The following is a 12,465-nucleotide window of genomic DNA, read 5'->3' on the forward strand; positions in this document are numbered from 1 at the left end:
CTATTAATTTTTATCTATTTGCTTGTTTTAAAGAATTACACAGAGGGAGAGACAGACCAGGGCTGGGCCAGGCCAAAGCCAGGAGCTTTAACCAGGTTTCCCACCTGGCTGGCAGGAGGTTCAAATATTTGGACTATCTTCTGCTGATTTCCCAGGCCATTAGTAAGGAGCTGGATCAGAAATGAAACAGCTGGGACACAAACTGACACCCATATGGGATGCTGATGCCACAGGCTGAGGTTTAACCTGCAATAAGTAAATCAATTTCTTCTTTTTTCCCTAAAGATTTACTTATTTTTATTTGACAGGCAGATTTACAGGGATAAGTAGAGACAGAAAGATCTTTCATTTAGGCCTGGTGCAGTAGTCTAGCAGTTAAAGTCCTCGCCTTGAACGCGCCAGGATCCCATATGGGCACCGGTTCTAATCCCGGTGGCCCCGCTTCCCATCCAGCTCCCTGCCTGTGGCCTGGGAAAGCAACTGAGGATGGCCCAAAGCTTTGGGACCCTGCACCCACATGGGAGACCCAGAAGCAGCTCCTGGCTCCAGATTGGCTCAGCTCCAGCTGTCGCAGTCGCTTGGGGAGTGAACCATCGGACGGAAGATCTTCCTGTCTCTCCTCCTCTCTGTATATCTGACTTTCCAATAAAAATAAATAAATCTTTAAAAAATAAAAAAGAAAGAAAGATCTTTCATCCACTGGTTCACTTCCCAAACGGCTGCAATGGCCAGGGCTGAGCTGATCCGAAGCCAGTAACTTCTTCTGGGTCTCCCAGTGGGTGAAAAGTCATAAGGACATGGGTCACCAAAGACATGGGCTGCTTTCCCAGTTCTTGAACAGTGAGCTGAATTGGAAGGGGAGCAACCGGGATACAAACTGGTGCCCATATGGGATGCTTGCAGGTCAAGGACTGGCTTATTGAGTCACAATGCAGCCTCAAAAAATCTTAAACAAAACAAAATAAAACGAACAAAAAAACCTACAAGCTCATTTGCTTGTCTATTTGTCACACCTTTTATTTAAATGAATGACTACACATACATTTTGCAAAAGCTCTATTATTTACAAGTCATTATTCCCTTTGCTATAACTGCTTCAACTGTTCATGTGTTAAGTATTTTTGGAATCTCCCTCAAATTCTTTGCAGAAAAAGGTCTAAGCAATCATTCAATAGTAATTTAACTCAAAAACATTTGCTGACTTCCTTAATTAATAGGAAGAGGGAGACTGGTAAAGTATAGTTGTGCCATCACTGAGTGCTACTATTAATGAACAGAATGGATGCTGACTGGGAGTCAGAAACACTATCCCACAGGCATTTACAATCGAAGCATTACTTGTTTTTTTTTTTTGTTTTTTTTTTTTTTTAAAAGATTTATTCATTTTATTACAGCCAGATATATACAGAGGAGAGACAGAGAGGAAGATCTTCCGTCCGATGATTCACTCCCCAAGTGAGCCGCAACGGGCCGATGCGCGCCGATCCGATGCCGGGAACCAGGAACCTCTTCCGGGTCTCCCACGCGGGTGCAGTGTCCCAATGCATTGGGCTGTCCTCAACTGCTTTCCCAGGCCACAAGCAGGGAGCTGGATGGGAAGTGGAGCTTCCGGGATTAGAACCGGCGCCCATATGGGATCCCGGGGCTTTCAAGGCGAGGACTTTAGCCGCTAGGCCACGCCGCCCGCCCAGAAGCATTACTTGTAATCACAGGTCATGGTAACAAAGTTAGTTCTACACAGGGCATGCTAGCCCACTAAGTTAACTGGCCAAGCGCTACACTGGCACCTAGGCCTTGCTGGCTCATGTGATTCACAATTCCATCACAGCATCAAGACAACAAGCCAAATGTCGCTGTGATCACCTTCAAGGCAGTTTGCATTTGATGGAAAACACATTCTCCCAGAACAGCTTCTATGTCCAGTCACAAATAAATATACTTCTGACAGTTTCATAAATGCCATTTACCATTATTGCCAGTTACAACTACTGGGCAGAAAGTTTCAAAATCCCTGCCTTTAGGCAATGTGGCACTGAAGATGAGAATTTTACACGTTAGTTAAAATTTGGCTCTGGAAGTGTGGGTTGCAGGCTCAGCTCTACGCCAAGACATCATAAAATACTACTTCCTTAGTTTTAAGTTAAAAAAAGACCTTACATGTATCTAACAATTTACAAGTTCTCTAAGCTAAAGAAAAGGCCTATTTTTGGAAACAAGATACCTTGACTGCTACCACTGAACCTTGGTTCCTTATTAAACTCCCCCCCCCCAATGCAAAAGAAAATATACAGCTTTGGTTTTGATTATTTTTCCCCTCATCTTTCTGCTTTCAACATGTTTTGCAGTCAAGTCTTTCATTTCCTTATGTATTTATTTTAGTGTTTACCTGTCTTCCAGCCCAGCGGCACCAGAACTAGAGACTTCGTGTCCTGCTTGGAGAAGCTCTAGCCATACAACCTGCTAGAAGGGAGATGGACTAGGAGAGCACAAGCAGGCAGCATGGGCAAATGTTCATCTGCTACATCACCTCTCTTGCGCTTCATGCCAACTGCTGCAGATGCTCACTAGAAAAACAATGTTAGCAAACAAGAGGTCTGTCTATTCGAGGGTCATGCCTTGAGAATCTTCACAGGAAGACAATCAGAGCTGAAATACATTGTTCCTGGCTTCAAAGACAAGACTGTCCAAGTCCTCTCACTTTCCAGTATACCAAACTTCCTAGTATGTTGACCACTTTGAGGCTTATTTTCCAGTCTATTACATTAAATCCCAACCTATGAGGACAGATCATCTTCTGAGTAACATCAAGGTATGTACTTCACAAGTCTTCTATCAACTGCAGAGATGTCACCAGCCAACAGTTAACAGCAATCTCCAATGCACACCTCCTAGCAGGAGTTATGAGAGCATGCAGTCATCAACCACTCTTGACTAAAGTCAAGTCAATCAACAATTTCTAACTAGAATGTTTAACTATAAGAATAAAAAGAAGTAAAAAAAAATGAATGCATTAATGCTGTCGAGCTGAACCGATACAGCTTTCAACCAATCCTACACTTCTTGCTGCCTTCTTTCATATATATGAACACTTCTGCTGCCTCCATTACACTTTAAGGTCCTTAATCAGAATTTGCATTGTTTTTATGGTTTTCATAATCTTGTCTGTAGAAAACATTTTGACGGCTGAAAGACTTATCAGTTGCATCTAAGTTCATTAACATTTCCCCCCATGCATCTCTATAGTGCACTGGTCTAAACAAGACTGAGTATGTCAAATCTTCAACATGAGAACCATTAGTTCATTTAGAAAAACGGCACAGAAGGCCCAAACTCTTAGCCTGGCACCTCAAAGCCCAGCCTTGCTGGGTATTTCATTCAGTTGTCAAGTCCTCATCATCCACGGGGGAAGAACTGATTATAATCTGCATCAATTTAATAACAAAAATCAATGACTAATTTAAGGTAAACTCTTACAGAGAATTCTTTGAAGACAGAAATTAAATTTCCTATGAAATAACAGAAAATGTCCCAGGAGGTTATCCTGCAGTACATACAGCCAGGCTAGAACACTCTTTCCAAAGTGTTATGAGGACAGCTTGTGCAATCATTTTAAAACATTTTTATCTCCTGGGGCCCAGTGCAGTGACCTAGTGGCTAAAAGTCCTCGCCTTGAACATGCTGAGATCCCACACAGGCACCGGTTCTAACCCCAGCAGCTCCACTTCCCATCCAGCTCCCTGTTTGTGGTCTGAGAAAGCAGTCAAGGACAGCCTAAAGACTTGGGACCCTACATCCACGTGGGAGACCTGGAAGAAATTCCTTGCTCCTGGCTTCAGATTGGTGTAGCACCGGCCGTTGCGGTCACTTGGGGAGTGAATCAGTGGACGGAAGATCTTCTTCTCTGTCTCTCCTCCTCTGTGTATATCTGACTGTAATAAAATAAATAAATCTTTAAAAAAATTTATTTTTATTTTTATTGCAAAGTCAAATATACAGAGAGGAGGAGAGACAAAGAGGAAGATCTTCCATCCGATGATTCACTCCCCAAGTGAGCCGCAATGGGCCGATGCGCGCCGATCCGAAGCCGGGAACCTGGAACCTCCTCCAGGTCTCCCACGCGGGTGCAGTGTCCCAATGCATTGGGCTGTACTCTCCTGCTTTCCCAGGCCACAAGCAGGGAGCTGGACGGGAAGTGGAGCCGCCGGGATTAGAACCGGTGCCCATATGGGATCCCGGGGCTTTCAAGGCGAGGACTTTAGCCGCCAGGCCACACCCCCGGGCCCAAAAATAAGTGTTTTAAAAAAATGTTTATCTCCCATGAGCATTCCCCTACCATCTAATTTCCAGAGGATTAAAACATGAATCAATTAATGCAGAGAGGCCTGTGTATCATACATGAATTCTGCACATTACCTTGACTCAAGTAATGAATTTTTAAGTGATAAGACTGTGTGGGGCCTGGCACAGTAGCCTAGTAGATAAAGTCCTTGCCTTGAATGCACCAGAATCCCATATGGGCACCCGTTCTAATCCTGGCAGTCCCGCTTCCCATCCAGCTCCCTGCCTGTGGCCTGGGAAAGCAGTCGAGCTCAGCCCAAAGCTTTGGGACCCTGCACCCATTTGGGAGACCAGGAAGAAGCTATTGGCTTCAGATCGGCACAGTTCTGGTCTTGTGGCCACTTGGGGAGTGAATCAACGGATGGAAAGATCTTTCTGCCTGTTTTTTCCTCCTCTCTGTGTATCTTGACTTTCCAATAAAAGTAAATATATCTTTAAAAAAAAAAAAAAAAAAAGACTGTGTGGGCTGGCACAATTGCGTAATCAGCTAATCCTCCCCCTCAAGTACCAGCATTCTACATAGACACTGATTCGTTCACCGGATGCTCCACTTCCCATCCAGCTCCCTGCTTGTGGCCTGGGAAAGCAGAAGAAGATGGCTCAAGTCCTTGAGATCTTGCACCCTCATAGGAGACCCAGATGAAGCTCCTAGCTTCTGGCTTCTGACTGGTTCAACTCTGGCTGTTGTGGCCATTTGGGGAGCAAACCAGCAGAAGATGATCTGTCTGACACTCTTCTCTGTAAATCCGCTTTTTCTAAAAATAATAATCAATTTTAAAAAAGACTGTAGATATTAGATTCGTGAAACTGCTGTTTTATATGCCGCAACTGGGATACTGGCAATTTCATAATGTACAGCATGTGCAAGCCAGAAAAGAACCTGCTAAAGAATAGTTAGGGACTCTATAAAAACAGTCTACCTCCATCTTTTTCCTTCTTTCAGTTTAAAGCTTAGCACAGCTTCTGAGTAAGGAAATAATCTTAATGTAACTATTTTAAACCTGAGAGACATCTGCATTTTCCAAAACAGAAGTTGCCAAAAAGACTGCTGATTAAAAGAAAAAAAAAAAAAAAAACTATGAAAGACTTGGGCATACTCACTTTGAGAAACTAATATGACCTAAAAGGAGCTTTGTGTTATTTCTGTTACAGTGTACTCAATCACGTACAGCCCAGTAGGTACGCATTTCTCTCATTACTCCAAGGACAGTTGTTACAGGTCACACTGACTTTGTTGCAAGGTTTACATGACTTCTGATTAATATTTGTTATGAGTAAACTTTCTGCAATTCAACCAAGTCTAACAAAATGCTAAATGCACATTTTTTTAAAAGTTGAGAGACACTTCTTAAAATGGAACCAAAGGCACAGAAGAGAATCTCAATCATAAACAGGAAAGGTAGATTTTCTTCACTGTCGCCTATCAGGTGCATGCTTTGTCAACTTTTACAACACAAAGATGCTGCTTTTGGGCTCAGTGTGATAGGCTAGTGGCTAAAGTCCTCATTCTGCATGCGCTGGGATCCTAAAATTGGTGATTCTTCTCCCGGCAGCTCCACTTCCCATCCAGCTCCCTGCTTGTGGCCTGGGAAAGCAGTTGAGGACGGCCCAAAGCCTTGGGACCCTGCATGCATGTGGGAGACCTGGAAGAGGCTCCTGGCTTCGGGCTGGCTCAGCTCCGGCTGTTGCTGTCACTTGGGGAGTAAACCAGCAGATGGATGATCTTTCTCTCTGCCACGCCTTCTCTCTGCAAATCTGCCTTTCCAATAAAAATAAATGAATCTCTGAAAACAACAAAAAGATGCTGCTTTTTCACTTCTTAAATACTTAAACAGTGTATCTACAGAAGGATTTAGCAATATTAAGTGAATTGAGAAAATAAGAAAAAAAATTAACAGCCTATCAAAAAATGGGAGTAAAACAACCACTGGGTTACAGAAATGGAAATATCAGTGGGTCTTAAATATATGAGAAAATGTTCAACTCTCATTCATACGAAGATGCATGCAAATTCAACCACACAGTTTCACCCACTGAATTGGCAAAATCAAAATGTTTGGTAACACTTGCTCAGGGTAAGAACACTTCTGGATGGAGGATAAATTGTTGCAATCCTTGAGAAGGGCAATGTCTCAGAGTAGGAAATGTACACACCCTAAAATCAGCACTCCCACTTCCCAGAAATGCAACCCTCCTGACAAGTACCAAAGGGATTTTTCTTTTTTTTTTTTTAATTTATTTATTTTTGTAAAGGTGCTATACAAAGAGGACGAGAGACAGAAAGGAAGATCTTCCGTCCACTGATTCACTCCCCAAGTGACCCAACGGCTGGTGCTGCACCAATCCAAAGCCAGGAGCAAAGAACTTCTTGCAGATCTCCCACGCAGGAGCAGGGTCTCAAGGTTTGGGCCGTCTCGACTGCTTTCCCAGGCCACAAGCAGGGAGCTGGATGGGAAGTGGAGCTGCCGGGATTAGAATCGGTGCCCATATGAGATTCCGACAAATTCAAGGTGAGGACTTTAGCCGTTAGGCCACCATGCCAGGCCCAAAGGGATTTTTCTGTAGTACCATTTATAAACACTATTTATAAACATAAAAAGGATATAAATTAACAGCCCCACCACCAGCAGATTGATTGGATAATGGTACAGATGTATGATGTAGTAAATACCTGTGTGAAAAAAAATTTTTTTAGATTTATTTATTTTGATTGGAAAGGACAGACACACAAGGAGGAGAAGAGACAGAGACGAAGATCTTCCATCTGATAGTTCGTTCCCCAACTGGCCACAATGACCGGAGCTGAGCCGATCCGAAGCCAGGAACCAGGAGCTTTTTCCAAGTCTCCCATGTGGGTGCAGGGTCCCAAGGCTTTGGGCTGTCCTTGACTGCTTTCCTAGGCTGCAAGCAGGGAGTTGGATGGGAAGCAGGGCTGCCGGGATTAGAACCGGTGCGCATGTGGGATCCCGGTGCTTTCAAGGCAAGGATTTTAGCCACTATGGTATGGCGCCAGGCCCAATAAAATAAATCTTAAAAAAATGTACATACTGGGAAGAAATCTATAGAACATTTGTGAAAAGCAATGTAACACTAAGGGACACTGGTTACTTTCACAGAAGGAAAACAGTACCTGAGTGGAGAATCTGCCTTGTTCTCTTTATTGGTACTTCAACAGCTTGCAATTGTGTGAATTTATCACCTCTTCAAGGAGTAAATAAAAACCTTTAGGAGAATTCCTTCACAAACTTTTCAAGGTGTAAGAAGGCTGGGAAGTCAGACCAGGAAGAGACAGGCAGAGCTTCTCGGTGTCTTCCTGGCTTTGTCAATCAGGCCCACCTCCTCAAAGGGACATGAAGGACCATCACTCTCCTTCCCTCCGCTACAACCCTCCAGCCATTTGGCCTTGAATTAGGCTCTCTGGCCACGTCAGGCACTTCCCTCAGAGCTTTTCACAGCGACTCTTGTCCTTTAGGTCACCTTCCAAGTGGAGAATCCTCAGTGAGATGTTCCATGACCACTCCATCTGAAGCAGCCCCCATTTTCAGCCTGCTCCTCACAACACATCACCCATCTTATTCTCTGCTCTATCACCACTAGCTGAAATGACCTCTTTCCCTGGCCTACTGTCTTCCCCATTAGAAGTTATGCCTCCCAAGCAATAGCACTCTCAGTGCCTAGAATGAAATCCTAATGAATAGTAAATATATGTTCACGGGCCTGGTGTTAGGGTGTAGCAGGCAAAGCTGACATTAGCATCCTATCCAGATGCTGGTTTGAGTCCCGGCTGCTCCACTTTCAATCCAGCTCCCTGCTAATGGCCTGGGAAAAGGCAGTGAATGGTTCACATGTTTGAGCTCCTGCACCCATATGCAAGACCATGAAGAGGTTCCTGGGCCCTGGCTTTGGCCAGGCTCAGTACTGGCTGTTTCCGCCTCCTGGGGAGTGAACCAGAGGGGATAGATTTCTTTGTCACACCTTTTTCTCTCTCTGCAACTCAGATTTTCAAATACATAAATCTTTGAAAAAAATCTGTTCAATGAAATAACTAGATTGAAAAACTAGACTTTCTCTTTTAAGCTCATATTTTTCCTTAATGAGTTTTAAAGTTTACAAAATTTGGAAGTTGAATGAATGAATTCAGGTATAGGAGCCTGGGCACACCTTTAAAAACAAAAAAAACACTTAAAATTATAGTTTACTTCACTCCAATTTTAAATACACTTGAAAACTATACTGTTGGGGCCAGTGTAGTGGTGTAGTGGCTAATCCCTCCACCCTGTGACACTGGCATCCCATGTGTCCCGGATGCTTCATTTCCAGTTCACATCCCTGCCTATGGCCTGGGAAAGCAGCAGAGGGTGGCCCAAGTCACTGGGCCCCTATACCTACATGGGAGACCCAGAAGAAGCTCCTAGCTCTCTGCTTCAGATCAGCTCAGCCATTTGGGGAGTGAACCAGTAGATGGAAGACATTTTCTCTCTCTCTCTCTCTCTCTCTCTCTCTCTCCCCCTTTCTCTCTGTAAAAATCTGCCTTTCAGATAAAAATAAATAAATCTGTTAAAAATTCACTCTACTCTCTTCTCTGATTTTTAGAAAAAAATCTATTTTTGTTTAAGAAACCTTGGAAGAGAAGGGAAACTTGAAAGGGGTATGGGGGAGTTCCTGAAACCACAAGACAAAGTGAGAGAAGCATACTTCCTGGTATAAGCCAATTATGGGTACAGAAAGTACCACTACAGTAGCTGCCAGGAACCAGGCTACACCTCTAAGTTATTTCAAGTTAAATTCTGTACCAAAAAAAAAAAAAAAAAATCCAAAACACTGACAGTAAACTGAGGCAGATTCTTAGAATTCACTAATTTGATTTTCAATTTTCGTATGGACACGGGGTTTCAATCCGTTAAAATTAACACGTGGTGAAAGATAATTATCACCTATTACTAATAAGCATTCAAAAATGTAGAGGTATCTTAAAAATAAGCCTAAATACTAACTACAAGGCAAACATACAGAACACATTTCTGGCACAGCTGATATCTATCTAAGAATTGAATTGCTCTTACAACTGTCATACATAAGGATAATTCAGACACTTATATTACACGTGCAAGTCACTACCTTTAAGACCTTCCTGGTTACAGATATTTCTTAGGTAAATGTTGATGCTGAAATGAATATGAAGTCTAGATATGCTTTTGTACATACACAGGCTCTTTCCTCCTCTTCAATCCAAGGAGAAAATACAAATAGAGAATAGTAATACATGGAATTTTATAGAAACAGCCTGGCCGGTGAAGCTCATCCCGCAAAGTTGAGCTGAAGATGAAGAAGGTGGTACATCCGGCAGGAGAACAGCATACTACTCCCCCTGCCTGCCAAGCCTCACTGTGTGCTGCCTATTTACTGCCCAACTGCCCTTCTTACAGGTTATAAATAACTACAAACTGTCCTTGTTCCCAAGGGGACCTTTGCAGCTAGCTCAAAGGTTAAAACATGGAATAATTCTTACTGTGGATGCATTTTTTTCATCAGCAAAACTATTAAAGAGCAGAAAAATACTGCCAGTTTAAATAAACTGGGAAATCATCTTTTCCCCTAAAAAATGTCCATTCTGTAAATTATTGCTGCAGACATCTCGGCGTGCTTCTTTACCCCAAAGATAGGCCTGGGAAGAAGGGGATGCATCTCTGCTTCTAAAGCAGACATCCACGCTGCAGAGGGGCAGACCCGACCAGGTCACCTGTTAGGACTGTAACTCTCAGGTCTCCTACAGTTTTTGTCTTGTTTTCTAACTGAGGCACAAGTGACTGCTAAGCTAAACACATTCTCATAGTAACATCAGAGGAAAAAACTGTCCAGTTGGATGGAGGGCCCTTTAAAATCAACCTGGCTGTAACAAGCACAGGTGTCAGAAGGTCTCTGCCAACACCATCAGGTGATAGCACTGCTGCTGTTAATTACAGAGCCCCTGCTAGGAAGAGACAATCCTCCAGCTGCTTAAAAAAAAAGAAAGAAAACAAAAAAAGGCAGACAGGGTTCATCAGATTAAGCTTCTTCACACATCACTTTCAAAACCCATCACTTGGGAGAAGTCTGAGAAAGAGCTGCATTAATCTAAACCAGGAAACAAACGTGATTATGAAGGGGCTATTTCACTTCAAAGTGGATCTCGGTTCCAAAAGAAAACATCCTTAGGAATGAATTTAGAAAGGCAAAGCCAAACAATCAGCAACCTCTTCTGTCTCACAAATTAGAATCATATGTTGATGCCACTGGATAGCTCTGACTCAAAAATCTCTAGGGCCACAAAGAGAAAACTTGGGAAAGATGAAGATGTTAACACATCCCACATGCTATCAAACATTTCTCATCAAAGCTGAGAAAAATCTACTTAAGAGAAATGGGCTGGAAAAGAATCTAAAAAGGAAGGAAGAGGAAGAAGAGGGGAGACCCTATGTTTAGATTCTATTTGTAGGGCCCGGCGCCATAGCCTAGCAGCTAAATTTCTCACCTTGAACCCTCCAGGATCCCATATGGGCGCCAGTTCTAATCCCAGCAGCTCCACTTCCCATCCAGCTCCCTGCTTGTGGCCTGGGAAAGCAGGAGAGGACGGCACAATGCATTGGGACCCTGCACCAGTGTGTGAGACCTGGAAGAAGTTCTTTGCTCCTGGCTTCGGATTGGCACAGCACTGGCCGTTACGGTCACTTGGGGAGTGAATCATTAGATGGAAGATCTTCCTCTCTATCTCTCCTCCTCTCTGTATATCTGACTTTGTAATAAAAAAAAATAAATAAATCTTAAAAAAAATAAGGTAAGGGCAAAAAAAAAGAGATTCTATTTGTGTATAGTCAATACACCCAAAGCTATTTTGAGAGTTGAGAAGCTATGGTCTTCCACCCACTCACTTATGATTATGAAGAACCTTATAAAATGTAAACAGTAAACAGATGAAAAAGGCAGCACTAACAATATCTAAGCCATGTCCAGTCTAAGGAATTCAAATACAGAACGATCGTTTCTAGAAACAAACAGAAGAGGCTGCTTAACCCCACAAGATCCTTGGGCCTTGTAGCAGTCAAATGCATGGTGATGGTGGTGGTGGAGGGTTGGATTTCTTTTCAGCTGCTACATTTCAGTTAAGTTTTTTCAGAATAGTTTTTGCAAACAACTATCTAGTTAGAGAAGGGCCCAAGGAATGAATTTCTTTTTTTTTTTTTAAGATTTATTTATTTTTATTACAAAGTCAGATATAGAGAGAGGAGGAGAGACAGAGAGGAAGATCTTCCATCCGATGATTCACTCCCCAAGTGAGCCGCAACGGCCGGTGCGCGCTGATCCGAAGCCGGGAACCTGGAACCTCTTCCGGGTCTCCCACACGGGTGCAGTGTCCCAATGCATTGGGCCGTCCTCAACTGCTTTCCCAGGCCACAAGCAGGGAGCTGGATGGGAAGTGGAGCTGCCGGGATTAGAACCGGTGCCCATATGGGATCCCAGGGCGTTCAAGGCGAGGACTTTAGCTGCTAAGCCACGCTGCAGGACCCAGGAATGAATTTCAAAGGAGAAAATCTAAATGAGTCTGAAGGTATACAATCTGGAATAAGTTCATTAACTTGAATATTGAAAAGGCCGGCCTGCCTGCCTGAGAGCATCTGAACTACAACAAAGGCAACCAGTTAGGTTAAATGTCAACTACTGCTACCAGTATTCCTAGGAGAGGCCTCTTCACGGAAGCACCCAGACCTCGCCCTGCCAGAGACAGATGGAGGTGCATGGACGCTCTGCTGTCCTGTATGGTCTGACCTCAAGAAACCTGCCTGAACCCAACCCGGAAACCACTTGCAGCAAATAAACTCCCTCTTCTTCTTCCCAATTTTTGTCCTTGTAAAGCTTCTAAAAATAAATTAACTTCTAGGCCCAGAGTGGTAGCCTAGTGGCTGAAGTCCTCACCTTACACGCCCCGGGATCCCATATGGGCGCCAGTTCTAATCCCAGCAGCCCCACTTCCCATCCAGCTCCTTGCTTGTGGCCTGGGAAAGCAGTCGAGGACGGCCTAAAGCCTTGGGACCCTGTACTCGTGTGGGAGACCTGGAAGAGGCTCCAGCCTCTGGCTTCGGATCGGCTCAA

The 12,465-nt window shown here is 43.6% G+C and overlaps 1 protein-coding gene across 3 annotated transcripts in view; it reads right to left on the reverse strand.

Moving 5' to 3' along the window:
- Window positions 1–12,465, reverse strand: part of SPOP (speckle type BTB/POZ protein) — a 73,647-nt gene that overhangs the window by 23,957 nt on the left and 37,225 nt on the right. Inside the window, exon 1 of one of the 3 annotated variants that reach the window (XM_058676595.1) lies at window positions 2,387–2,491. The exons of the other annotated variants lie outside the window; for them this stretch is intronic. The gene's annotated coding sequence lies outside the window, so the exon portion shown is untranslated. Of the gene's footprint in view, window positions 1–2,386; window positions 2,492–12,465 lie in introns of those variants that run through there. 3 annotated transcript variants of the gene reach the window in all.

This window comes from Ochotona princeps, chromosome 17 (assembly GCF_030435755.1).
Source record: "Ochotona princeps isolate mOchPri1 chromosome 17, mOchPri1.hap1, whole genome shotgun sequence".
Classification (NCBI taxonomy): domain Eukaryota; kingdom Metazoa; phylum Chordata; class Mammalia; order Lagomorpha; family Ochotonidae; genus Ochotona; species Ochotona princeps.